Source organism: Etheostoma spectabile, unplaced genomic scaffold (assembly GCF_008692095.1).
Source record: "Etheostoma spectabile isolate EspeVRDwgs_2016 unplaced genomic scaffold, UIUC_Espe_1.0 scaffold00018245, whole genome shotgun sequence".
In the NCBI taxonomy this organism is placed as follows: domain Eukaryota; kingdom Metazoa; phylum Chordata; class Actinopteri; order Perciformes; family Percidae; genus Etheostoma; species Etheostoma spectabile.
The window spans coordinates 12,603-34,361 of NW_022604174.1; the positions used below are offsets into that span (position 1 = coordinate 12,603).

A 21,759-nucleotide genomic window follows, 5' to 3' on the forward strand; every position below is an offset into this window, starting at 1 on the left:
GAAAGAGGGATGCTAGGGTAGTACAATTGCGGGAAGCTGTCTTAGAGTGTGTGAAGTTCAACATGCATGCATATCCTGCTGGGTCCTCATTAGGAAACAACGGGGCGGGTTAGTGAACATGACTGGTCTAGCTGTGGCACAGGCCACGCACCCTTCCATGTGTTGTTCTTTGGCATTCTGTATTAGCCACCTGATCCATAAATTGTCCTGGCCTGCACCTGCTGATAACTCTAACACATCTTCCACCCTCATTTTAGAGAAGTCCTGCACTATTACGTCTTCCTCCTTCAGGGGGGGTTTTACTGTAGTCTCTGCCATGTCAGTGTCATTCTGTGTGTGCGTGAGGGGATCCAAATATTTATCTGCAGGGGGGTTATCTGGTCACTTCCTGCTATCCATACACCTATGGCTAACATCCACATCCTGACCGTTCCTGCTCCCAATTGCTCTATTTACTGACAGGGTTATGGGATTTTTCGTGGGGTCTGAACTATAGTCCCGCTGTATAGATAATATCTCCCATTCATTGTTGTACCCACCAATCTCTTTTGTCTGTCAACCTCGCCCATGGTTTCCACCCTCCTGTGTCCAACCGCGTCATACCAGCTGTTACAGAGACTACCTTTCACCTGTCCGGAAGCGCTCCTTTCACAGTCCTCTACCTTTTGATAGTCGTCACAGATGTACACATCTGTGTTTTTGTAGAAACTATTATACCCCGCAGTCTATAGCCTGACACAAATCAAAGGTAAATGACGTGGTTGAGTCTCTCACATAGGGGAGAGTCAATCTGGCACCGCACCTGGGGATGGGCCCTTAGTGTGTTGCTTCACTACTGCCCAAACTGCTCTTCTTTTCTCTCGTCTAGTTTCATTTCCTTTGTTACTGAGAGGTGGTTGGACACTACCGGGTGATTGTTCTTGTGGTCTCGGTCCCCATACGCATGTTCCAACCCCAGAATTAATGCTGCAACTCCCACTACTACTACTACTGCTAGGACAACTGTTGTCTTTTTCCCAAACCCCATTGCCTTCCAAGTTATGGATGTACTATGGGGGGCTGTTCCCCGCCAAAACATCTCTTCCATCTATACATTTTGGATTGCTTTTCTAATTTCTGCCAATGGGCGGCTAGGAGGTGCGACTGGGGCACAATGTGTCAGGTGGTGCCAAGGTGCTCCTTTTTTACCTTTAACCTGGACCGAGTGTGAAGTAACCTCCCTTACTTCGTAAGGCCCGGACCACCTGGGGTCAGTCCACTTCCTCTTGTGAACTTTGACCCTGACCCAGTCGCCTACCTTGACAGGTAGTGTTGCTTCCTCCTGCGGTTTCCTGTTCGCCAACTGGACCTGCGTAGAAAGGGCTGAAACCAGAGATGTTAGCTTTTTCATATAGTCTGTCATTTCTATTTGCTGAACATCTAACATTGGCATGTGGCCTCCATCTAGTGGAGGTCCTGGCATTTTTCTCCCTGTCATTATTTCATGTGGGGTCAAATGTGTTTCTCGTCCTTCTGAGGACCTCATAGCCATGAGGGCCAATGGGAGCGCTTCTACCCATGTTAACTTGCTTCCTGCACATGCCTTGGCTATCTTAGCCTTCAATGTCTGGTTTGCTCTTTCCACCATTCCTGTGACTGTGGATGATAAACTGATCCGAAGGCATGAGTGATTCCCAGGGCCTGTTCTACTTCTCTTAGTAGTTTGTTGTTAAAATGTGTGCCATTATCTGACCTTATTTGCCTGGGGACCCCATACTCGGGATGAGTTCAGTTTTGAGCCATTTCACACTGTTTTTGCGTCCTCTTTTCCGGTGGGAATGGCTTCTACCCACCTAGAGAACCTGTCTACCATCACCAGAAGATACCTTTTTCCCCCTACCACATTTTCTGCGCCCATATCAGTATAATCTATACTGATATCTTGAAAACAAGCTGTGGGGACTGGGTACGCTCCTTTTAGTGTGGTGTATGGTTTCTGAACATTATGCTCTCCACACACCCTGCATTCCTGACAAAAATGTGTCACCATGTCCCTCAAATTGGGGTGCCACCACAGCTCAGACAGATTCAGGAGAGTCTGGTTTCTTCCTTCATGTGTTGGTCTGTGTGCCTCAGGTAGCAACATTCTGCACATCTCGGCTGATGCTGCTATCTTTCCTTGATGAGACCTCCAATCCCATCTTTGTCTTTTGTGGCGCCGCTCCGCTGCCTGACATGTCTGTCTCCCCTTTTTTCTGAAATAAAATGGCATTGAGAAAGCCATGTTTTCAGAAACATCCATATGAAATGGAGTGAGTAGTCTGGGGAGGTGAGTGTCTCTGCCCTTGCTAGGGCACTTTTGAGGTCAGAGAAGGCGGCCTGGCCTCTGTTGTCCATAGGAGGTGGGGCGGTGAGACAGTGATGAGTTCTGTTGGTATAGTCAGGGATATGTGAGCGCTGTATCCTGTGAGGCCCAGAAAAGACAGCATGTCTGCAACTGTGAGGGGCTTCTGACTGTTGGGGGTTCTGTGAGACTGTCATTTGTTTAGCTTTGCTGGGCTTGGGCTGTTTAATTCTTCCAGTTGTTTCTTTAACAATTGAGTTGTAGTAGTATGGTCTGGACCTGCTCTTTTATGAAAAGCACAGTTAGATAACTCTTGTTGTGATTTGGCGCAGTATAAGTAAAATTGAATTGAATGAATTGAATTACCTGAACCTCAACTTCCTAGCCTCATAGTTAACGGTTTACGTTCCTGGATCCGTCTTACATTCCTGCTGTCTGCCTACGTTCCCAGATCCTGAGGTAGGTGATCATATCGTCACTGAAAACATATCTTCAATAGCAGGATCATCCTCAATCCTTTTGTAAAACCTTTGTCTTTCTTGGAGTATATTCACTCTAATACTTTCTTAACAAATGCATATCTTTTGCTATGGTAGATCTCGTATCCAAACTACTCTGGCAGATGTAGTAGTGTCGATGTAGCCTTGGAAATAATTAGCAGCTGGTAGATAACTCCCCATCGGGAAATGAAACCCCAGTATTCCGTGTGACAGGCGGAGGCGGTCATCCAAAGTTTCATTAGGATTGTAGTCTTTGTGTTGGAACAAGTTGCACTATTTAAAAACATGCCTTTGAGATACAGAACTTCTTCGCTTGGGACAGCAACTGACTCCCAACCCAATGGGAGCAATCCTGCGCTTTCAGATTTGGAGGGGCTGACTTTCATCCCATTTGCTTGACATTGGACATCAGTCTGCCCCAGTGGGCGCTGTAGATCACTGCTTGATGAAGCCAACAGAACCACATAACCTTCAAAGAACAGGAAAGGAATTATAAGGTGCCCAGACTTGACACTCTCCCACCTCCTGCTGGGCCTTGTGATGTGCTCTTTCCATCACTTCACAAGATTCCCATTCAGGATCAGGAGTTCTCCTCCCATGCTGAACACAGCCTGAGCCAAGGCCCAATTTCCCCTCTAGAGTAGTCCAACGCGTTTGCCGGGACTTCCTCGAGGCCTTGTAACATTGGTTAGCGGCTGGTAGAAAATTCTCCCCGTCGGGGAATCGAACCCCGATCTTCCGCGTGACAGGCGGAGATACTGTCCATTATACTAACGAGGAATGCCTAAGCTTATATTTGGCACATCAAGAAATAGGTGGCGCTATTCCAGCATTCAGGCCACAGTCAATACATGTGGATATATTTAAGTTTACTACATTCGCTGGCATTCAAATCCATGACAAAGCATCTGTGACTGAATCCAGTTTAAAATTGCTATGTGTCAAAATTAACATGTCTAACAGCATTGTAAACATTTGCAGTAAAATATAATGGTATATTTCCGCATGAACATGCAGAAAGACCACTTTCGTCAGTTTCCGTAGTGTAGTGGTTATCACGTTCGCCTCACACGCGAAAGGTCCCCTGTTCGAAACAGGGCGGAAACACATTTCTTTGTTTGTATTGACTTCGTACGGTTAAACTCTCAAGACCGTCACTGAAAAATCTCCCTGTTGTTAAATCGTGGCCAGGCCTACCGAAGTTTCCACAGTGCAGTAGTAATCACATTCAGGAACTCAGCAATACGCCGTTTAAAAATGATGCAGAAAAAATAGTCAATGCACTTGTTACTTCTAAGCTGGATTACTCCAATTCTTTATCATCAGGCTGCTCGAAAAAGTCCATGAAGACTCTTCAGCTGATCCAGAATGCTGCAGCACATGTTCTGACTGGAACCAGGAAAAGAAATCTCATCTCTCCTGTTTAAGCTTCTCTGCATTGGCTTCCTAGTGTTTGCTCTTGGTGGGAATTGTTGGGTTTCTGTAAATAAAATCACAGAGTATGGTCTGGACCTGCTCTTTTATGAAAAGCACAGTTAGATAACTCTTGTTGTGATTTGGCGCAGTATAAGTAAAATTGAATGAATTGAATTGAATTGATTACCTGAACCTCAACTTCCTAGCCTCATAGTTAACGGTTTACGTTCCTGGATCCGTCTTACATTCCTGCTGTCTGCCTACGTTCCCAGATCCTGAGGTAGGTGATCATATCGTCACTGAAAACATATCTTCAATAGCAGGATCATCCTCAATCCTTTTGTAAAACCTTTGTCTTTCTTGGAGTATATTCACTCTAATACTTTCTTAACAAATGCATATCTTTTGCTATGGTTAGATCTCGTATCCAAACTACTCTGGCAGATGTAGTAGTGTCGATGTAGCCTTGGAAATAATTAGCAGCTGGTAGATAAAACTCCCCATCGGGAAATGAAACCCCAGTATTCCGTGTGACAGGCGGAGGCGGTCATCCAAAGTTTCATTAGGATTGTAGTCTTTGTGTTGGAACAAGTTGCACTATTTAAAAACATGCCTTTGAGATACAAGAACTTCTTCGCTTGGGACAGCAACTGACTCCCAACCCAATGGGAGCAATCCTGCGCTTTCAGATTTGGAGGGGCTGACTTTCATCCCATTTGCTTGACATTGGGCATCAGTCTGCCCCAGTGGGCGCTGTAGATCACTGCTTGATGAAGCCAACAGAACCACATAACCTTCAAAGAACAGGAAAGGAATTATAAGGTGCCCAGACTTGACACTCTCCCACCTCCTGCTGGGCCTTGTGATGTGCTCTTTCCATCACTTCACAAGATTCCCATTCAGGATCAGGAGTTCTCCTCCCATGCTGAACACAGCCTGAGCCAAGGCCCAATTTCCCCTCTAGAGTAGTCCAACGCGTTTGCCGGGACTTCCTCGAGGCCTTGTAACATTGGTTAGCGGCTGGTAGAAAATTCTCCCCGTCGGGGAATCGAACCCCGATCTTCCGCGTGACAGGCGGAGATACTGTCCATTATACTAACGAGGAATGCCTAAGCTTCATATTTGGCACATCAAGAAATAGGTGGCGCTATTCCAGCATTCAGGCCACAGTCAATACATGTGGATATATTTAAGTTTACTACATATTCGCTGGCATTCAAATCCATGACAAAGCATCTGTGACTGAATCCAGTTTAAAATTGCTATGTGTCAAAAATTAACATGTCTAACAGCATTGTAAACATTTGCAGTAAAATATAAATGGTATATTTCCGCATGAACATGCAGAAAGACCACTTTCGTCAGTTTCCGTAGTGTAGTGGTTATCACGTTCGCCTCACACGCGAAAGGTCCCCTGTTCGAAACAGGGCGGAAACACATTTCTTTGTTTGTATTGACTTCGTACGGTTAAACTCTCGAGACCGTCACTGAAAAATCTCCCTGTTGTTAAATCGTGGCCAGGCCTACCGAAGTTTCCACAGTGCAGTAGTAATCACATTCAGGAACTCAGCAATACGCCGTTTAAAAATGATGCAGAAAAAATAGTCAATGCACTTGTTACTTCTAAGCTGGATTACTCCAATTCTTTATCATCAGGCTGCTCGAAAAAGTCCATGAAGACTCTTCAGCTGATCCAGAATGCTGCAGCACATGTTCTGACTGGAACCAGGAAAAGAAATCTCATCTCTCCTGTTTAAGCTTCTCTGCATTGGCTTCCTAGTGTTTGCTCTTGGTGGGAATTGTTGGGTTTCTGTAAATAAAATCACAGAGTATGGTCTGGACCTGCTCTTTTATGAAAAGCACAGTTAGATAACTCTTGTTGTGATTTGGCGCAGTATAAGTAAAATTGAATTGAATTGAATTGAATTACCTGAACCTCAACTTCCTAGCCTCATAGTTAACGGTTTACGTTCCTGGATCCGTCTTACATTCCTGCTGTCTGCCTACGTTCCCAGATCCTGAGGTAGGTGATCATATCGTCACTGAAAACATATCTTCAATAGCAGGATCATCCTCAATCCTTTTGTAAAACCTTTGTCTTTCTTGGAGTATATTCACTCTAATACTTTCTTAACAAATGCATATCTTTTGCTATGGTTAGATCTCGTATCCAAACTACTCTGGCAGATGTAGTAGTGTCGATGTAGCCTTGAGAAATAATTAGCAGCTGGTAGATAAAACTCCCCATCGGGAAATGAAACCCCAGTATTCCGTGTGACAGGCGGAGGCGGTCATCCAAAGTTTCATTAGGATTGTAGTCTTTGTGTTGGAACAAGTTGCACTATTTAAAAACATGCCTTTGAGATACAAGAACTTCTTCGCTTGGGACAGCAACTGACTCCCAACCCAATGGGAGCAATCCTGCGCTTTCAGATTTGGAGGGGCTGACTTTCATCCCATTTGCTTGACATTGGGCATCAGTCTGCCCCAGTGGGCGCTGTAGATCACTGCTTGATGAAGCCAACAGAACCACATAACCTTCAAAGAACAGGAAAGGAATTATAAGGTGCCCAGACTTGACACTCTCCCACCTCCTGCTGGGCCTTGTGATGTGCTCTTTCCATCACTTCACAAGATTCCCATTCAGGATCAGGAGTTCTCCTCCCATGCTGAACACAGCCTGAGCCAAGGCCCAATTTCCCCTCTAGAGTAGTCCAACGCGTTTGCCGGGACTTCCTCGAGGCCTTGTAACATTGGTTAGCGGCTGGTAGAAAATTCTCCCCGTCGGGGAATCGAACCCCGATCTTCCGCGTGACAGGCGGAGATACTGTCCATTATACTAACGAGGAATGCCTAAGCTTCATATTTGGCACATCAAGAAATAGGTGGCGCTATTCCAGCATTCAGGCCACAGTCAATACATGTGGATATATTTAAGTTTACTACATATTCGCTGGCATTCAAATCCATGACAAAGCATCTGTGACTGAATCCAGTTTAAAATTGCTATGTGTCAAAAATTAACATGTCTAACAGCATTGTAAACATTTGCAGTAAAATATAAATGGTATATTTCCGCATGAACATGCAGAAAGACCACTTTCGTCAGTTTCCGTAGTGTAGTGGTTATCACGTTCGCCTCACACGCGAAAGGTCCCCTGTTCGAAACAGGGCGGAAACACATTTCTTTGTTTGTATTGACTTCGTACGGTTAAACTCTCAAGACCGTCACTGAAAAATCTCCCTGTTGTTAAATCGTGGCCAGGCCTACCGAAGTTTCCACAGTGCAGTAGTAATCACATTCAGGAACTCAGCAATACGCCGTTTAAAAATGATGCAGAAAAAATAGTCAATGCACTTGTTACTTCTAAGCTGGATTACTCCAATTCTTTATCATCAGGCTGCTCGAAAAAGTCCATGAAGACTCTTCAGCTGATCCAGAATGCTGCAGCACATGTTCTGACTGGAACCAGGAAAAGAAATCTCATCTCTCCTGTTTAAGCTTCTCTGCATTGGCTTCCTAGTGTTTGCTCTTGGTGGGAATTGTTGGGTTTCTGTAAATAAAATCACAGAGTATGGTCTGGACCTGCTCTTTTATGAAAAGCACAGTTAGATAACTCTTGTTGTGATTTGGCGCAGTATAAGTAAAATTGAATTGAATTGAATTGAATTGAATTACCTGAACCTCAACTTCCTAGCCTCATAGTTAACGGTTTACGTTCCTGGATCCGTCTTACATTCCTGCTGTCTGCCTACGTTCCCAGATCCTGAGGTAGGTGATCATATCGTCACTGAAAACATATCTTCAATAGCAGGATCATCCTCAATCCTTTTGTAAAACCTTTGTCTTTCTTGGAGTATATTCACTCTAATACTTTCTTAACAAATGCATATCTTTTGCTATGGTTAGATCTCGTATCCAAACTACTCTGGCAGATGTAGTAGTGTCGATGTAGCCTTGAGAAATAATTAGCAGCTGGTAGATAAAACTCCCCATCGGGAAATGAAACCCCAGTATTCCGTGTGACAGGCGGAGGCGGTCATCCAAAGTTTCATTAGGATTGTAGTCTTTGTGTTGGAACAAGTTGCACTATTTAAAAACATGCCTTTGAGATACAAGAACTTCTTCGCTTGGGACAGCAACTGACTCCCAACCCAATGGGAGCAATCCTGCGCTTTCAGATTTGGAGGGGCTGACTTTCATCCCATTTGCTTGACATTGGATCAGTCTGCCCCAGTGGGCGCTGTAGATCACTGCTTGATGAAGCCAACAGAACCACATAACCTTCAAAGAACAGGAAAGGAATTATAAGGTGCCCAGACTTGACACTCTCCCACCTCCTGCTGGGCCTTGTGATGTGCTCTTTCCATCACTTCACAAGATTCCCATTCAGGATCAGGAGTTCTCCTCCCATGCTGAACACAGCCTGAGCCAAGGCCCAATTTCCCCTCTAGAGTAGTCCAACGCGTTTGCCGGGACTTCCTCGAGGCCTTGTAACATTGGTTAGCGGCTGGTAGAAAATTCTCCCCGTCGGGGAATCGAACCCCGATCTTCCGCGTGACAGGCGGAGATACTGTCCATTATACTAACGAGGAATGCCTAAGCTTCATATTTGGCACATCAAGAAATAGGTGGCGCTATTCCAGCATTCAGGCCACAGTCAATACATGTGGATATATTTAAGTTTACTACATATTCGCTGGCATTCAAATCCATGACAAAGCATCTGTGACTGAATCCAGTTTAAAATCGCTATGTGTCAAAAATTAACATGTCTAACAGCATTGTAAACATTTGCAGTAAAATATAAATGGTATATTTCCGCATGAACATGCAGAAAGACCACTTTCGTCAGTTTCCGTAGTGTAGTGGTTATCACGTTCGCCTCACACGCGAAAGGTCCCCTGTTCGAAACAGGGCGGAAACACATTTCTTTGTTTGTATTGACTTCGTACGGTTAAACTCTCAGACCGTCACTGAAAAATCTCCCTGTTGTTAAATCGTGGCCAGGCCTACCGAAGTTTCCACAGTGCAGTAGTAATCACATTCAGGAACTCAGCAATACGCCGTTTAAAAATGATGCAGAAAAAATAGTCAATGCACTTGTTACTTCTAAGCTGGATTACTCCAATTCTTTATCATCAGGCTGCTCGAAAAAGTCCATGAAGACTCTTCAGCTGATCCAGAATGCTGCAGCACATGTTCTGACTGGAACCAGGAAAAGAAATCTCATCTCTCCTGTTTAAGCTTCTCTGCATTGGCTTCCTAGTGTTTGCTCTTGGTGGGAATTGTTGGGTTTCTGTAAATAAAATCACAGAGTATGGTCTGGACCTGCTCTTTTATGAAAAGCACAGTTAGATAACTCTTGTTGTGATTTGGCGCAGTATAAGTAAAATTGAATTGAATTGAATTGAATTACCTGAACCTCAACTTCCTAGCCTCATAGTTAACGGTTTACGTTCCTGGATCCGTCTTACATTCCTGCTGTCTGCCTACGTTCCCAGATCCTGAGGTAGGTGATCATATCGTCACTGAAAACATATCTTCAATAGCAGGATCATCCTCAATCCTTTTGTAAAACCTTTGTCTTTCTTGGAGTATATTCACTCTAATACTTTCTTAACAAATGCATATCTTTTGCTATGGTTAGATCTCGTATCCAAACTACTCTGGCAGATGTAGTAGTGTCGATGTAGCCTTGAGAAATAATTAGCAGCTGGTAGATAAAACTCCCCATCGGGAAATGAAACCCCAGTATTCCGTGTGACAGGCGGAGGCGGTCATCCAAAGTTTCATTAGGATTGTAGTCTTTGTGTTGGAACAAGTTGCACTATTTAAAAACATGCCTTTGAGATACAAGAACTTCTTCGCTTGGGACAGCAACTGACTCCCAACCCAATGGGAGCAATCCTGCGCTTTCAGATTTGGAGGGGCTGACTTTCATCCCATTTGCTTGACATTGGGCATCAGTCTGCCCCAGTGGGCGCTGTAGATCACTGCTTGATGAAGCCAACAGAACCACATAACCTTCAAAGAACAGGAAAGGAATTATAAGGTGCCCAGACTTGACACTCTCCCACCTCCTGCTGGGCCTTGTGATGTGCTCTTTCCATCACTTCACAAGATTCCCATTCAGGATCAGGAGTTCTCCTCCCATGCTGAACACAGCCTGAGCCAAGGCCCAATTTCCCCTCTAGAGTAGTCCAACGCGTTTGCCGGGACTTCCTCGAGGCCTTGTAACATTGGTTAGCGGCTGGTAGAAAATTCTCCCCGTCGGGGAATCGAACCCCGATCTTCCGCGTGACAGGCGGAGATACTGTCCATTATACTAACGAGGAATGCCTAAGCTTCATATTTGGCACATCAAGAAATAGGTGGCGCTATTCCAGCATTCAGGCCACAGTCAATACATGTGGATATATTTAAGTTTACTACATATTCGCTGGCATTCAAATCCATGACAAAGCATCTGTGACTGAATCCAGTTTAAAATTGCTATGTGTCAAAAATTAACATGTCTAACAGCATTGTAAACATTTGCAGTAAAATATAAATGGTATATTTCCGCATGAACATGCAGAAAGACCACTTTCGTCAGTTTCCGTAGTGTAGTGGTTATCACGTTCGCCTCACACGCGAAAGGTCCCCTGTTCGAAACAGGGCGGAAACACATTTCTTTGTTTGTATTGACTTCGTACGGTTAAACTCTCAAGACCGTCACTGAAAAATCTCCCTGTTGTTAAATCGTGGCCAGGCCTACCGAAGTTTCCACAGTGCAGTAGTAATCACATTCAGGAACTCAGCAATACGCCGTTTAAAAATGATGCAGAAAAAATAGTCAATGCACTTGTTACTTCTAAGCTGGATTACTCCAATTCTTTATCATCAGGCTGCTCGAAAAAGTCCATGAAGACTCTTCAGCTGATCCAGAATGCTGCAGCACATGTTCTGACTGGAACCAGGAAAAGAAATCTCATCTCTCCTGTTTAAGCTTCTCTGCATTGGCTTCCTAGTGTTTGCTCTTGGTGGGAATTGTTGGGTTTCTGTAAATAAAATCACAGAGTATGGTCTGGACCTGCTCTTTTATGAAAAGCACAGTTAGATAACTCTTGTTGTGATTTGGCGCAGTATAAGTAAAATTGAATTGAATTGAATTGAATTACCTGAACCTCAACTTCCTAGCCTCATAGTTAACGGTTTACGTTCCTGGATCCGTCTTACATTCCTGCTGTCTGCCTACGTTCCCAGATCCTGAGGTAGGTGATCATATCGTCACTGAAAACATATCTTCAATAGCAGGATCATCCTCAATCCTTTTGTAAAACCTTTGTCTTTCTTGGAGTATATTCACTCTAATACTTTCTTAACAAATGCATATCTTTTGCTATGGTTAGATCTCGTATCCAAACTACTCTGGCAGATGTAGTAGTGTCGATGTAGCCTTGAGAAATAATTAGCAGCTGGTAGATAAAACTCCCCATCGGGAAATGAAACCCCAGTATTCCGTGTGACAGGCGGAGGCGGTCATCCAAAGTTTCATTAGGATTGTAGTCTTTGTGTTGGAACAAGTTGCACTATTTAAAAACATGCCTTTGAGATACAAGAACTTCTTCGCTTGGGACAGCAACTGACTCCCAACCCAATGGGAGCAATCCTGCGCTTTCAGATTTGGAGGGGCTGACTTTCATCCCATTTGCTTGACATTGGGCATCAGTCTGCCCCAGTGGGCGCTGTAGATCACTGCTTGATGAAGCCAACAGAACCACATAACCTTCAAAGAACAGGAAAGGAATTATAAGGTGCCCAGACTTGACACTCTCCCACCTCCTGCTGGGCCTTGTGATGTGCTCTTTCCATCACTTCACAAGATTCCCATTCAGGATCAGGAGTTCTCCTCCCATGCTGAACACAGCCTGAGCCAAGGCCCAATTTCCCCTCTAGAGTAGTCCAACGCGTTTGCCGGGACTTCCTCGAGGCCTTGTAACATTGGTTAGCGGCTGGTAGAAAATTCTCCCCGTCGGGGAATCGAACCCCGATCTTCCGCGTGACAGGCGGAGATACTGTCCATTATACTAACGAGGAATGCCTAAGCTTCATATTTGGCACATCAAGAAATAGGTGGCGCTATTCCAGCATTCAGGCCACAGTCAATACATGTGGATATATTTAAGTTTACTACATATTCGCTGGCATTCAAATCCATGACAAAGCATCTGTGACTGAATCCAGTTTAAAATCGCTATGTGTCAAAAATTAACATGTCTAACAGCATTGTAAACATTTGCAGTAAAATATAAATGGTATATTTCCGCATGAACATGCAGAAAGACCACTTTCGTCAGTTTCCGTAGTGTAGTGGTTATCACGTTCGCCTCACACGCGAAAGGTCCCCTGTTCGAAACAGGGCGGAAACACATTTCTTTGTTTGTATTGACTTCGTACGGTTAAACTCTCAAGACCGTCACTGAAAAATCTCCCTGTTGTTAAATCGTGGCCAGGCCTACCGAAGTTTCCACAGTGCAGTAGTAATCACATTCAGGAACTCAGCAATACGCCGTTTAAAAATGATGCAGAAAAAATAGTCAATGCACTTGTTACTTCTAAGCTGGATTACTCCAATTCTTTATCATCAGGCTGCTCGAAAAAGTCCATGAAGACTCTTCAGCTGATCCAGAATGCTGCAGCACATGTTCTGACTGGAACCAGGAAAAGAAATCTCATCTCTCCTGTTTAAGCTTCTCTGCATTGGCTTCCTAGTGTTTGCTCTTGGTGGGAATTGTTGGGTTTCTGTAAATAAAATCACAGAGTATGGTCTGGACCTGCTCTTTTATGAAAAGCACAGTTAGATAACTCTTGTTGTGATTTGGCGCAGTATAAGTAAAATTGAATTGAATTGAATTGAATTACCTGAACCTCAACTTCCTAGCCTCATAGTTAACGGTTTACGTTCCTGGATCCGTCTTACATTCCTGCTGTCTGCCTACGTTCCCAGATCCTGAGGTAGGTGATCATATCGTCACTGAAAACATATCTTCAATAGCAGGATCATCCTCAATCCTTTTGTAAAACCTTTGTCTTTCTTGGAGTATATTCACTCTAATACTTTCTTAACAAATGCATATCTTTTGCTATGGTTAGATCTCGTATCCAAACTACTCTGGCAGATGTAGTAGTGTCGATGTAGCCTTGAGAAATAATTAGCAGCTGGTAGATAAAACTCCCCATCGGGAAATGAAACCCCAGTATTCCGTGTGACAGGCGGAGGCGGTCATCCAAAGTTTCATTAGGATTGTAGTCTTTGTGTTGGAACAAGTTGCACTATTTAAAAACATGCCTTTGAGATACAAGAACTTCTTCGCTTGGGACAGCAACTGACTCCCAACCCAATGGGAGCAATCCTGCGCTTTCAGATTTGGAGGGGCTGACTTTCATCCCATTTGCTTGACATTGGGCATCAGTCTGCCCCAGTGGGCGCTGTAGATCACTGCTTGATGAAGCCAACAGAACCACATAACCTTCAAAGAACAGGAAAGGAATTATAAGGTGCCCAGACTTGACACTCTCCCACCTCCTGCTGGGCCTTGTGATGTGCTCTTTCCATCACTTCACAAGATTCCCATTCAGGATCAGGAGTTCTCCTCCCATGCTGAACACAGCCTGAGCCAAGGCCCAATTTCCCCTCTAGAGTAGTCCAACGCGTTTGCCGGGACTTCCTCGAGGCCTTGTAACATTGGTTAGCGGCTGGTAGAAAATTCTCCCCGTCGGGGAATCGAACCCCGATCTTCCGCGTGACAGGCGGAGATACTGTCCATTATACTAACGAGGAATGCCTAAGCTTCATATTTGGCACATCAAGAAATAGGTGGCGCTATTCCAGCATTCAGGCCACAGTCAATACATGTGGATATATTTAAGTTTACTACATATTCGCTGGCATTCAAATCCATGACAAAGCATCTGTGACTGAATCCAGTTTAAAATCGCTATGTGTCAAAAATTAACATGTCTAACAGCATTGTAAACATTTGCAGTAAAATATAAATGGTATATTTCCGCATGAACATGCAGAAAGACCACTTTCATCAGTTTCCGTAGTGTAGTGGTTATCACGTTCGCCTCACACGCGAAAGGTCCCCTGTTCGAAACAGGGCGGAAACACATTTCTTTGTTTGTATTGACTTCGTACGGTTAAACTCTCAAGACCGTCACTGAAAAATCTCCCTGTTGTTAAATCGTGGCCAGGCCTACCGAAGTTTCCACAGTGCAGTAGTAATCACATTCAGGAACTCAGCAATACGCCGTTTAAAAATGATGCAGAAAAAATAGTCAATGCACTTGTTACTTCTAAGCTGGATTACTCCAATTCTTTATCATCAGGCTGCTCGAAAAAGTCCATGAAGACTCTTCAGCTGATCCAGAATGCTGCAGCACATGTTCTGACTGGAACCAGGAAAAGAAATCTCATCTCTCCTGTTTAAGCTTCTCTGCATTGGCTTCCTAGTGTTTGCTCTTGGTGGGAATTGTTGGGTTTCTGTAAATAAAATCACAGAGTATGGTCTGGACCTGCTCTTTTATGAAAAGCACAGTTAGATAACTCTTGTTGTGATTTGGCGCAGTATAAGTAAAATTGAATTGAATTGAATTGAATTACCTGAACCTCAACTTCCTAGCCTCATAGTTAACGGTTTACGTTCCTGGATCCGTCTTACATTCCTGCTGTCTGCCTACGTTCCCAGATCCTGAGGTAGGTGATCATATCGTCACTGAAAACATATCTTCAATAGCAGGATCATCCTCAATCCTTTTGTAAAACCTTTGTCTTTCTTGGAGTATATTCACTCTAATACTTTCTTAACAAATGCATATCTTTTGCTATGGTTAGATCTCGTATCCAAACTACTCTGGCAGATGTAGTAGTGTCGATGTAGCCTTGAGAAATAATTAGCAGCTGGTAGATAAAACTCCCCATCGGGAAATGAAACCCCAGTATTCCGTGTGACAGGCGGAGGCGGTCATCCAAAGTTTCATTAGGATTGTAGTCTTTGTGTTGGAACAAGTTGCACTATTTAAAAACATGCCTTTGAGATACAAGAACTTCTTCGCTTGGGACAGCAACTGACTCCCAACCCAATGGGAGCAATCCTGCGCTTTCAGATTTGGAGGGGCTGACTTTCATCCCATTTGCTTGACATTGGGCATCAGTCTGCCCCAGTGGGCGCTGTAGATCACTGCTTGATGAAGCCAACAGAACCACATAACCTTCAAAGAACAGGAAAGGAATTATAAGGTGCCCAGACTTGACACTCTCCCACCTCCTGCTGGGCCTTGTGATGTGCTCTTTCCATCACTTCACAAGATTCCCATTCAGGATCAGGAGTTCTCCTCCCATGCTGAACACAGCCTGAGCCAAGGCCCAATTTCCCCTCTAGAGTAGTCCAACGCGTTTGCCGGGACTTCCTCGAGGCCTTGTAACATTGGTTAGCGGCTGGTAGAAAATTCTCCCCGTCGGGGAATCGAACCCCGATCTTCCGCGTGACAGGCGGAGATACTGTCCATTATACTAACGAGGAATGCCTAAGCTTCATATTTGGCACATCAAGAAATAGGTGGCGCTATTCCAGCATTCAGGCCACAGTCAATACATGTGGATATATTTAAGTTTACTACATATTCGCTGGCATTCAAATCCATGACAAAGCATCTGTGACTGAATCCAGTTTAAAATCGCTATGTGTCAAAAATTAACATGTCTAACAGCATTGTAAACATTTGCAGTAAAATATAAATGGTATATTTCCGCATGAACATGCAGAAAGACCACTTTCATCAGTTTCCGTAGTGTAGTGGTTATCACGTTCGCCTCACACGCGAAAGGTCCCCTGTTCGAAACAGGGCGGAAACACATTTCTTTGTTTGTATTGACTTCGTACGGTTAAACTCTCAAGACCGTCACTGAAAAATCTCCCTGTTGTTAAATCGTGGCCAGGCCTACCGAAGTTTCCACAGTGCAGTAGTAATCACATTCAGGAACTCAGCAATACGCCGTTTAAAAATGATGCAGAAAAAATAGTCAATGCACTTGTTACTTCTAAGCTGGATTACTCCAATTCTTTATCATCAGGCTGCTCGAAAAAGTCCATGAAGACTCTTCAGCTGATCCAGAATGCTGCAGCACATGTTCTGACTGGAACCAGGAAAAGAAATCTCATCTCTCCTGTTTAAGCTTCTCTGCATTGGCTTCCTAGTGTTTGCTCTTGGTGGGAATTGTTGGGTTTCTGTAAATAAAATCACAGAGTATGGTCTGGACCTGCTCTTTTATGAAAAGCACAGTTAGATAACTCTTGTTGTGATTTGGCGCAGTATAAGTAAAATTGAATTGAATTGAATTGAATTACCTGAACCTCAACTTCCTAGCCTCATAGTTAACGGTTTACGTTCCTGGATCCGTCTTACATTCCTGCTGTCTGCCTACGTTCCCAGATCCTGAGGTAGGTGATCATATCGTCACTGAAAACATATCTTCAATAGCAGGATCATCCTCAATCCTTTTGTAAAACCTTTGTCTTTCTTGGAGTATATTCACTCTAATACTTTCTTAACAAATGCATATCTTTTGCTATGGTTAGATCTCGTATCCAAACTACTCTGGCAGATGTAGTAGTGTCGATGTAGCCTTGAGAAATAATTAGCAGCTGGTAGATAAAACTCCCCATCGGGAAATGAAACCCCAGTATTCCGTGTGACAGGCGGAGGCGGTCATCCAAAGTTTCATTAGGATTGTAGTCTTTGTGTTGGAACAAGTTGCACTATTTAAAAACATGCCTTTGAGATACAAGAACTTCTTCGCTTGGGACAGCAACTGACTCCCAACCCAATGGGAGCAATCCTGCGCTTTCAGATTTGGAGGGGCTGACTTTCATCCCATTTGCTTGACATTGGGCATCAGTCTGCCCCAGTGGGCGCTGTAGATCACTGCTTGATGAAGCCAACAGAACCACATAACCTTCAAAGAACAGGAAAGGAATTATAAGGTGCCCAGACTTGACACTCTCCCACCTCCTGCTGGGCCTTGTGATGTGCTCTTTCCATCACTTCACAAGATTCCCATTCAGGATCAGGAGTTCTCCTCCCATGCTGAACACAGCCTGAGCCAAGGCCCAATTTCCCCTCTAGAGTAGTCCAACGCGTTTGCCGGGACTTCCTCGAGGCCTTGTAACATTGGTTAGCGGCTGGTAGAAAATTCTCCCCGTCGGGGAATCGAACCCCGATCTTCCGCGTGACAGGCGGAGATACTGTCCATTATACTAACGAGGAATGCCTAAGCTTCATATTTGGCACATCAAGAAATAGGTGGCGCTATTCCAGCATTCAGGCCACAGTCAATACATGTGGATATATTTAAGTTTACTACATATTCGCTGGCATTCAAATCCATGACAAAGCATCTGTGACTGAATCCAGTTTAAAATCGCTATGTGTCAAAAATTAACATGTCTAACAGCATTGTAAACATTTGCAGTAAAATATAAATGGTATATTTCCGCATGAACATGCAGAAAGACCACTTTCATCAGTTTCCGTAGTGTAGTGGTTATCACGTTCGCCTCACACGCGAAAGGTCCCCTGTTCGAAACAGGGCGGAAACACATTTCTTTGTTTGTATTGACTTCGTACGGTTAAACTCTCAAGACCGTCACTGAAAAATCTCCCTGTTGTTAAATCGTGGCCAGGCCTACCGAAGTTTCCACAGTGCAGTAGTAATCACATTCAGGAACTCAGCAATACGCCGTTTAAAAATGATGCAGAAAAAATAGTCAATGCACTTGTTACTTCTAAGCTGGATTACTCCAATTCTTTATCATCAGGCTGCTCGAAAAAGTCCATGAAGACTCTTCAGCTGATCCAGAATGCTGCAGCACATGTTCTGACTGGAACCAGGAAAAGAAATCTCATCTCTCCTGTTTAAGCTTCTCTGCATTGGCTTCCTAGTGTTTGCTCTTGGTGGGAATTGTTGGGTTTCTGTAAATAAAATCACAGAGTATGGTCTGGACCTGCTCTTTTATGAAAAGCACAGTTAGATAACTCTTGTTGTGATTTGGCGCAGTATAAGTAAAATTGAATTGAATTGAATTGAATTACCTGAACCTCAACTTCCTAGCCTCATAGTTAACGGTTTACGTTCCTGGATCCGTCTTACATTCCTGCTGTCTGCCTACGTTCCCAGATCCTGAGGTAGGTGATCATATCGTCACTGAAAACATATCTTCAATAGCAGGATCATCCTCAATCCTTTTGTAAAACCTTTGTCTTTCTTGGAGTATATTCACTCTAATACTTTCTTAACAAATGCATATCTTTTGCTATGGTTAGATCTCGTATCCAAACTACTCTGGCAGATGTAGTAGTGTCGATGTAGCCTTGAGAAATAATTAGCAGCTGGTAGATAAAACTCCCCATCGGGAAATGAAACCCCAGTATTCCGTGTGACAGGCGGAGGCGGTCATCCAAAGTTTCATTAGGATTGTAGTCTTTGTGTTGGAACAAGTTGCACTATTTAAAAACATGCCTTTGAGATACAAGAACTTCTTCGCTTGGGACAGCAACTGACTCCCAACCCAATGGGAGCAATCCTGCGCTTTCAGATTTGGAGGGGCTGACTTTCATCCCATTTGCTTGACATTGGGCATCAGTCTGCCCCAGTGGGCGCTGTAGATCACTGCTTGATGAAGCCAACAGAACCACATAACCTTCAAAGAACAGGAAAGGAATTATAAGGTGCCCAGACTTGACACTCTCCCACCTCCTGCTGGGCCTTGTGATGTGCTCTTTCCATCACTTCACAAGATTCCCATTCAGGATCAGGAGTTCTCCTCCCATGCTGAACACAGCCTGAGCCAAGGCCCAATTTCCCCTCTAGAGTAGTCCAACGCGTTTGCCGGGACTTCCTCGAGGCCTTGTAACATTGGTTAGCGGCTGGTAGAAAATTCTCCCCGTCGGGGAATCGAACCCCGATCTTCCGCGTGACAGGCGGAGATACTGTCCATTATACTAACGAGGAATGCCTAAGCTTCATATTTGGCACATCAAGAAATAGGTGGCGCTATTCCAGCATTCAGGCCACAGTCAATACATGTGGATATATTTAAGTTTACTACATATTCGCTGGCATTCAAATCCATGACAAAGCATCTGTGACTGAATCCAGTTTAAAATCGCTATGTGTCAAAAATTAACATGTCTAACAGCATTGTAAACATTTGCAGTAAAATATAAATGGTATATTTCCGCATGAACATGCAGAAAGACCACTTTCATCAGTTTCCGTAGTGTAGTGGTTATCACGTTCGCCTCACACGCGAAAGGTCCCCTGTTCGAAACAGGGCGGAAACACATTTCTTTGTTTGTATTGACTTCGTACGGTTAAACTCTCAAGACCGTCACTGAAAAATCTCCCTGTTGTTAAATCGTGGCCAGGCCTACCGAAGTTTCCACAGTGCAGTAGTAATCACATTCAGGAACTCAGCAATACGCCGTTTAAAAATGATGCAGAAAAAATAGTCAATGCACTTGTTACTTCTAAGCTGGATTACTCCAATTCTTTATCATCAGGCTGCTCGAAAAAGTCCATGAAGACTCTTCAGCTGATCCAGAATGCTGCAGCACATGTTCTGACTGGAACCAGGAAAAGAAATCTCATCTCTCCTGTTTAAGCTTCTCTGCATTGGCTTCCTAGTGTTTGCTCTTGGTGGGAATTGTTGGGTTTCTGTAAATAAAATCACAGAGTATGGTCTGGACCTGCTCTTTTATGAAAAGCACAGTTAGATAACTCTTGTTGTGATTTGGCGCAGTATAAGTAAAATTGAATTGAATTGAATTGAATTACCTGAACCTCAACTTCCTAGCCTCATAGTTAACGGTTTACGTTCCTGGATCCGTCTTACATTCCTGCTGTCTGCCTACGTTCCCAGATCCTGAGGTAGGTGATCATATCGTCACTGAAAACATATCTTCAATAGCAGGATCATCCTCAATCCTTTTGTAAAACCTTTGTCTTTCTTGGAGTATATTCACTCTAATACTTTCTTAACAAATGCATATCTTTTGCTATGGTTAGATCTCGTATCCAAACTACTCTGGCAGATGTAGTAGTGTCGATGTAGCCTTGAGAAATAATTAGCAGCTGGTAGATAAAACTCCCCATCGGGAAATGAAACCCCAGTATTCCGTGTGACAGGCGGAGGCGGTCATCCAAAGTTTCATTAGGATTGTAGTCTTTGTGTTGGAACAAGTTGCACTATTTAAAAACATGCCTTTGAGATACAAGAACTTCTTCGCTTGGGACAGCAACTGACTCCCAACCCAATGGGAGCAATCCTGCGCTTTCAGATTTGGAGGGGCTGACTTTCATCCCATTTGCTTGACATTGGGCATCAGTCTGCCCCAGTGGGCGCTGTAGATCACTGCTTGATGAAGCCAACAGAACCACATAACCTTCAAAGAACAGGAAAGGAATTATAAGGTGCCCAGACTTGACACTCTCCCACCTCCTGCTGGGCCTTGTGATGTGCTCTTTCCATCACTTCACAAGATTCCCATTCAGGATCAGGAGTTCTCCTCCCATGCTGAACACAGCCTGAGCCAAGGCCCAATTTCCCCTCTAGAGTAGTCCAACGCGTTTGCCGGGACTTCCTCGAGGCCTTGTAACATTGGTTAGCGGCTGGTAGAAAATTCTCCCCGTCGGGGAATCGAACCCCGATCTTCCGCGTGACAGGCGGAGATACTGTCCATTATACTAACGAGGAATGCCTAAGCTTCATATTTGGCACATCAAGAAATAGGTGGCGCTATTCCAGCATTCAGGCCACAGTCAATACATGTGGATATATTTAAGTTTACTACATATTCGCTGGCATTCAAATCCATGACAAAGCATCTGTGACTGAATCCAGTTTAAAATCGCTATGTGTCAAAAATTAACATGTCTAACAGCATTGTAAACATTTGCAGTAAAATATAAATGGTATATTTCCGCATGAACATGCAGAAAGACCACTTTCATCAGTTTCCGTAGTGTAGTGGTTATCACGTTCGCCTCACACGCGAAAGGTCCCCTGTTCGAAACAGGGCGGAAACACATTTCTTTGTTTGTATTGACTTCGTACGGTTAAACTCTCAAGACCGTCACTGAAAAATCTCCCTGTTGTTAAATCGTGGCCAGGCCTACCGAAGTTTCCACAGTGCAGTAGTAATCACATTCAGGAACTCAGCAATACGCCGTTTAAAAATGATGCAGAAAAAATAGTCAATGCACTTGTTACTTCTAAGCTGGATTACTCCAATTCTTTATCATCAGGCTGCTCGAAAAAGTCCATGAAGACTCTTCAGCTGATCCAGAATGCTGCAGCACATGTTCTGACTGGAACCAGGAAAAGAAATCTCATCTCTCCTGTTTAAGCTTCTCTGCATTGGCTTCCTAGTGTTTGCTCTTGGTGGGAATTGTTGGGTTTCTGTAAATAAAA

The 21,759-nt window shown here is 43.9% G+C and overlaps 22 non-coding genes across 22 annotated transcripts; 11 read left to right on the forward strand and 11 right to left on the reverse strand.

Moving 5' to 3' along the window:
* Positions 1-3,531: 3,531 nt before the first annotated feature.
* Positions 3,532-3,603, reverse strand: trnad-guc (transfer RNA aspartic acid (anticodon GUC)). Its single transcript has one exon. It is a non-coding gene; the product is annotated as a tRNA-Asp (tRNA).
* A 254-nt stretch (positions 3,604-3,857) lies between these two features.
* On the forward strand, positions 3,858-3,930 carry trnav-cac (transfer RNA valine (anticodon CAC)). The gene has a single exon. It is a non-coding gene; the product is annotated as a tRNA-Val (tRNA).
* A 1,342-nt stretch (positions 3,931-5,272) lies between these two features.
* trnad-guc (transfer RNA aspartic acid (anticodon GUC)) lies at positions 5,273-5,344 on the reverse strand. The gene has a single exon. It is a non-coding gene; the product is annotated as a tRNA-Asp (tRNA).
* Positions 5,345-5,603: 259 nt separating this feature from the next.
* Positions 5,604-5,676, forward strand: trnav-cac (transfer RNA valine (anticodon CAC)). The gene has a single exon. It is a non-coding gene; the product is annotated as a tRNA-Val (tRNA).
* Positions 5,677-7,016: 1,340 nt separating this feature from the next.
* On the reverse strand, positions 7,017-7,088 carry trnad-guc (transfer RNA aspartic acid (anticodon GUC)). Its single transcript has one exon. It is a non-coding gene; the product is annotated as a tRNA-Asp (tRNA).
* A 259-nt stretch (positions 7,089-7,347) lies between these two features.
* Positions 7,348-7,420, forward strand: trnav-cac (transfer RNA valine (anticodon CAC)). Its single transcript has one exon. It is a non-coding gene; the product is annotated as a tRNA-Val (tRNA).
* Positions 7,421-8,763: 1,343 nt separating this feature from the next.
* Positions 8,764-8,835, reverse strand: trnad-guc (transfer RNA aspartic acid (anticodon GUC)). Its single transcript has one exon. It is a non-coding gene; the product is annotated as a tRNA-Asp (tRNA).
* Positions 8,836-9,094: 259 nt separating this feature from the next.
* On the forward strand, positions 9,095-9,167 carry trnav-cac (transfer RNA valine (anticodon CAC)). Its single transcript has one exon. It is a non-coding gene; the product is annotated as a tRNA-Val (tRNA).
* Positions 9,168-10,506: 1,339 nt separating this feature from the next.
* On the reverse strand, positions 10,507-10,578 carry trnad-guc (transfer RNA aspartic acid (anticodon GUC)). The gene has a single exon. It is a non-coding gene; the product is annotated as a tRNA-Asp (tRNA).
* A 259-nt stretch (positions 10,579-10,837) lies between these two features.
* Positions 10,838-10,910, forward strand: trnav-cac (transfer RNA valine (anticodon CAC)). Its single transcript has one exon. It is a non-coding gene; the product is annotated as a tRNA-Val (tRNA).
* Positions 10,911-12,250: 1,340 nt separating this feature from the next.
* trnad-guc (transfer RNA aspartic acid (anticodon GUC)) lies at positions 12,251-12,322 on the reverse strand. Its single transcript has one exon. It is a non-coding gene; the product is annotated as a tRNA-Asp (tRNA).
* Positions 12,323-12,581: 259 nt separating this feature from the next.
* Positions 12,582-12,654, forward strand: trnav-cac (transfer RNA valine (anticodon CAC)). Its single transcript has one exon. It is a non-coding gene; the product is annotated as a tRNA-Val (tRNA).
* Positions 12,655-13,994: 1,340 nt separating this feature from the next.
* On the reverse strand, positions 13,995-14,066 carry trnad-guc (transfer RNA aspartic acid (anticodon GUC)). Its single transcript has one exon. It is a non-coding gene; the product is annotated as a tRNA-Asp (tRNA).
* A 259-nt stretch (positions 14,067-14,325) lies between these two features.
* trnav-cac (transfer RNA valine (anticodon CAC)) lies at positions 14,326-14,398 on the forward strand. The gene has a single exon. It is a non-coding gene; the product is annotated as a tRNA-Val (tRNA).
* Positions 14,399-15,738: 1,340 nt separating this feature from the next.
* On the reverse strand, positions 15,739-15,810 carry trnad-guc (transfer RNA aspartic acid (anticodon GUC)). The gene has a single exon. It is a non-coding gene; the product is annotated as a tRNA-Asp (tRNA).
* Positions 15,811-16,069: 259 nt separating this feature from the next.
* trnav-cac (transfer RNA valine (anticodon CAC)) lies at positions 16,070-16,142 on the forward strand. The gene has a single exon. It is a non-coding gene; the product is annotated as a tRNA-Val (tRNA).
* Positions 16,143-17,482: 1,340 nt separating this feature from the next.
* Positions 17,483-17,554, reverse strand: trnad-guc (transfer RNA aspartic acid (anticodon GUC)). The gene has a single exon. It is a non-coding gene; the product is annotated as a tRNA-Asp (tRNA).
* Positions 17,555-17,813: 259 nt separating this feature from the next.
* trnav-cac (transfer RNA valine (anticodon CAC)) lies at positions 17,814-17,886 on the forward strand. Its single transcript has one exon. It is a non-coding gene; the product is annotated as a tRNA-Val (tRNA).
* A 1,340-nt stretch (positions 17,887-19,226) lies between these two features.
* On the reverse strand, positions 19,227-19,298 carry trnad-guc (transfer RNA aspartic acid (anticodon GUC)). Its single transcript has one exon. It is a non-coding gene; the product is annotated as a tRNA-Asp (tRNA).
* A 259-nt stretch (positions 19,299-19,557) lies between these two features.
* Positions 19,558-19,630, forward strand: trnav-cac (transfer RNA valine (anticodon CAC)). The gene has a single exon. It is a non-coding gene; the product is annotated as a tRNA-Val (tRNA).
* A 1,340-nt stretch (positions 19,631-20,970) lies between these two features.
* On the reverse strand, positions 20,971-21,042 carry trnad-guc (transfer RNA aspartic acid (anticodon GUC)). Its single transcript has one exon. It is a non-coding gene; the product is annotated as a tRNA-Asp (tRNA).
* A 259-nt stretch (positions 21,043-21,301) lies between these two features.
* trnav-cac (transfer RNA valine (anticodon CAC)) lies at positions 21,302-21,374 on the forward strand. Its single transcript has one exon. It is a non-coding gene; the product is annotated as a tRNA-Val (tRNA).
* The last annotated feature ends 385 nt before the right edge of the window (positions 21,375-21,759 follow it).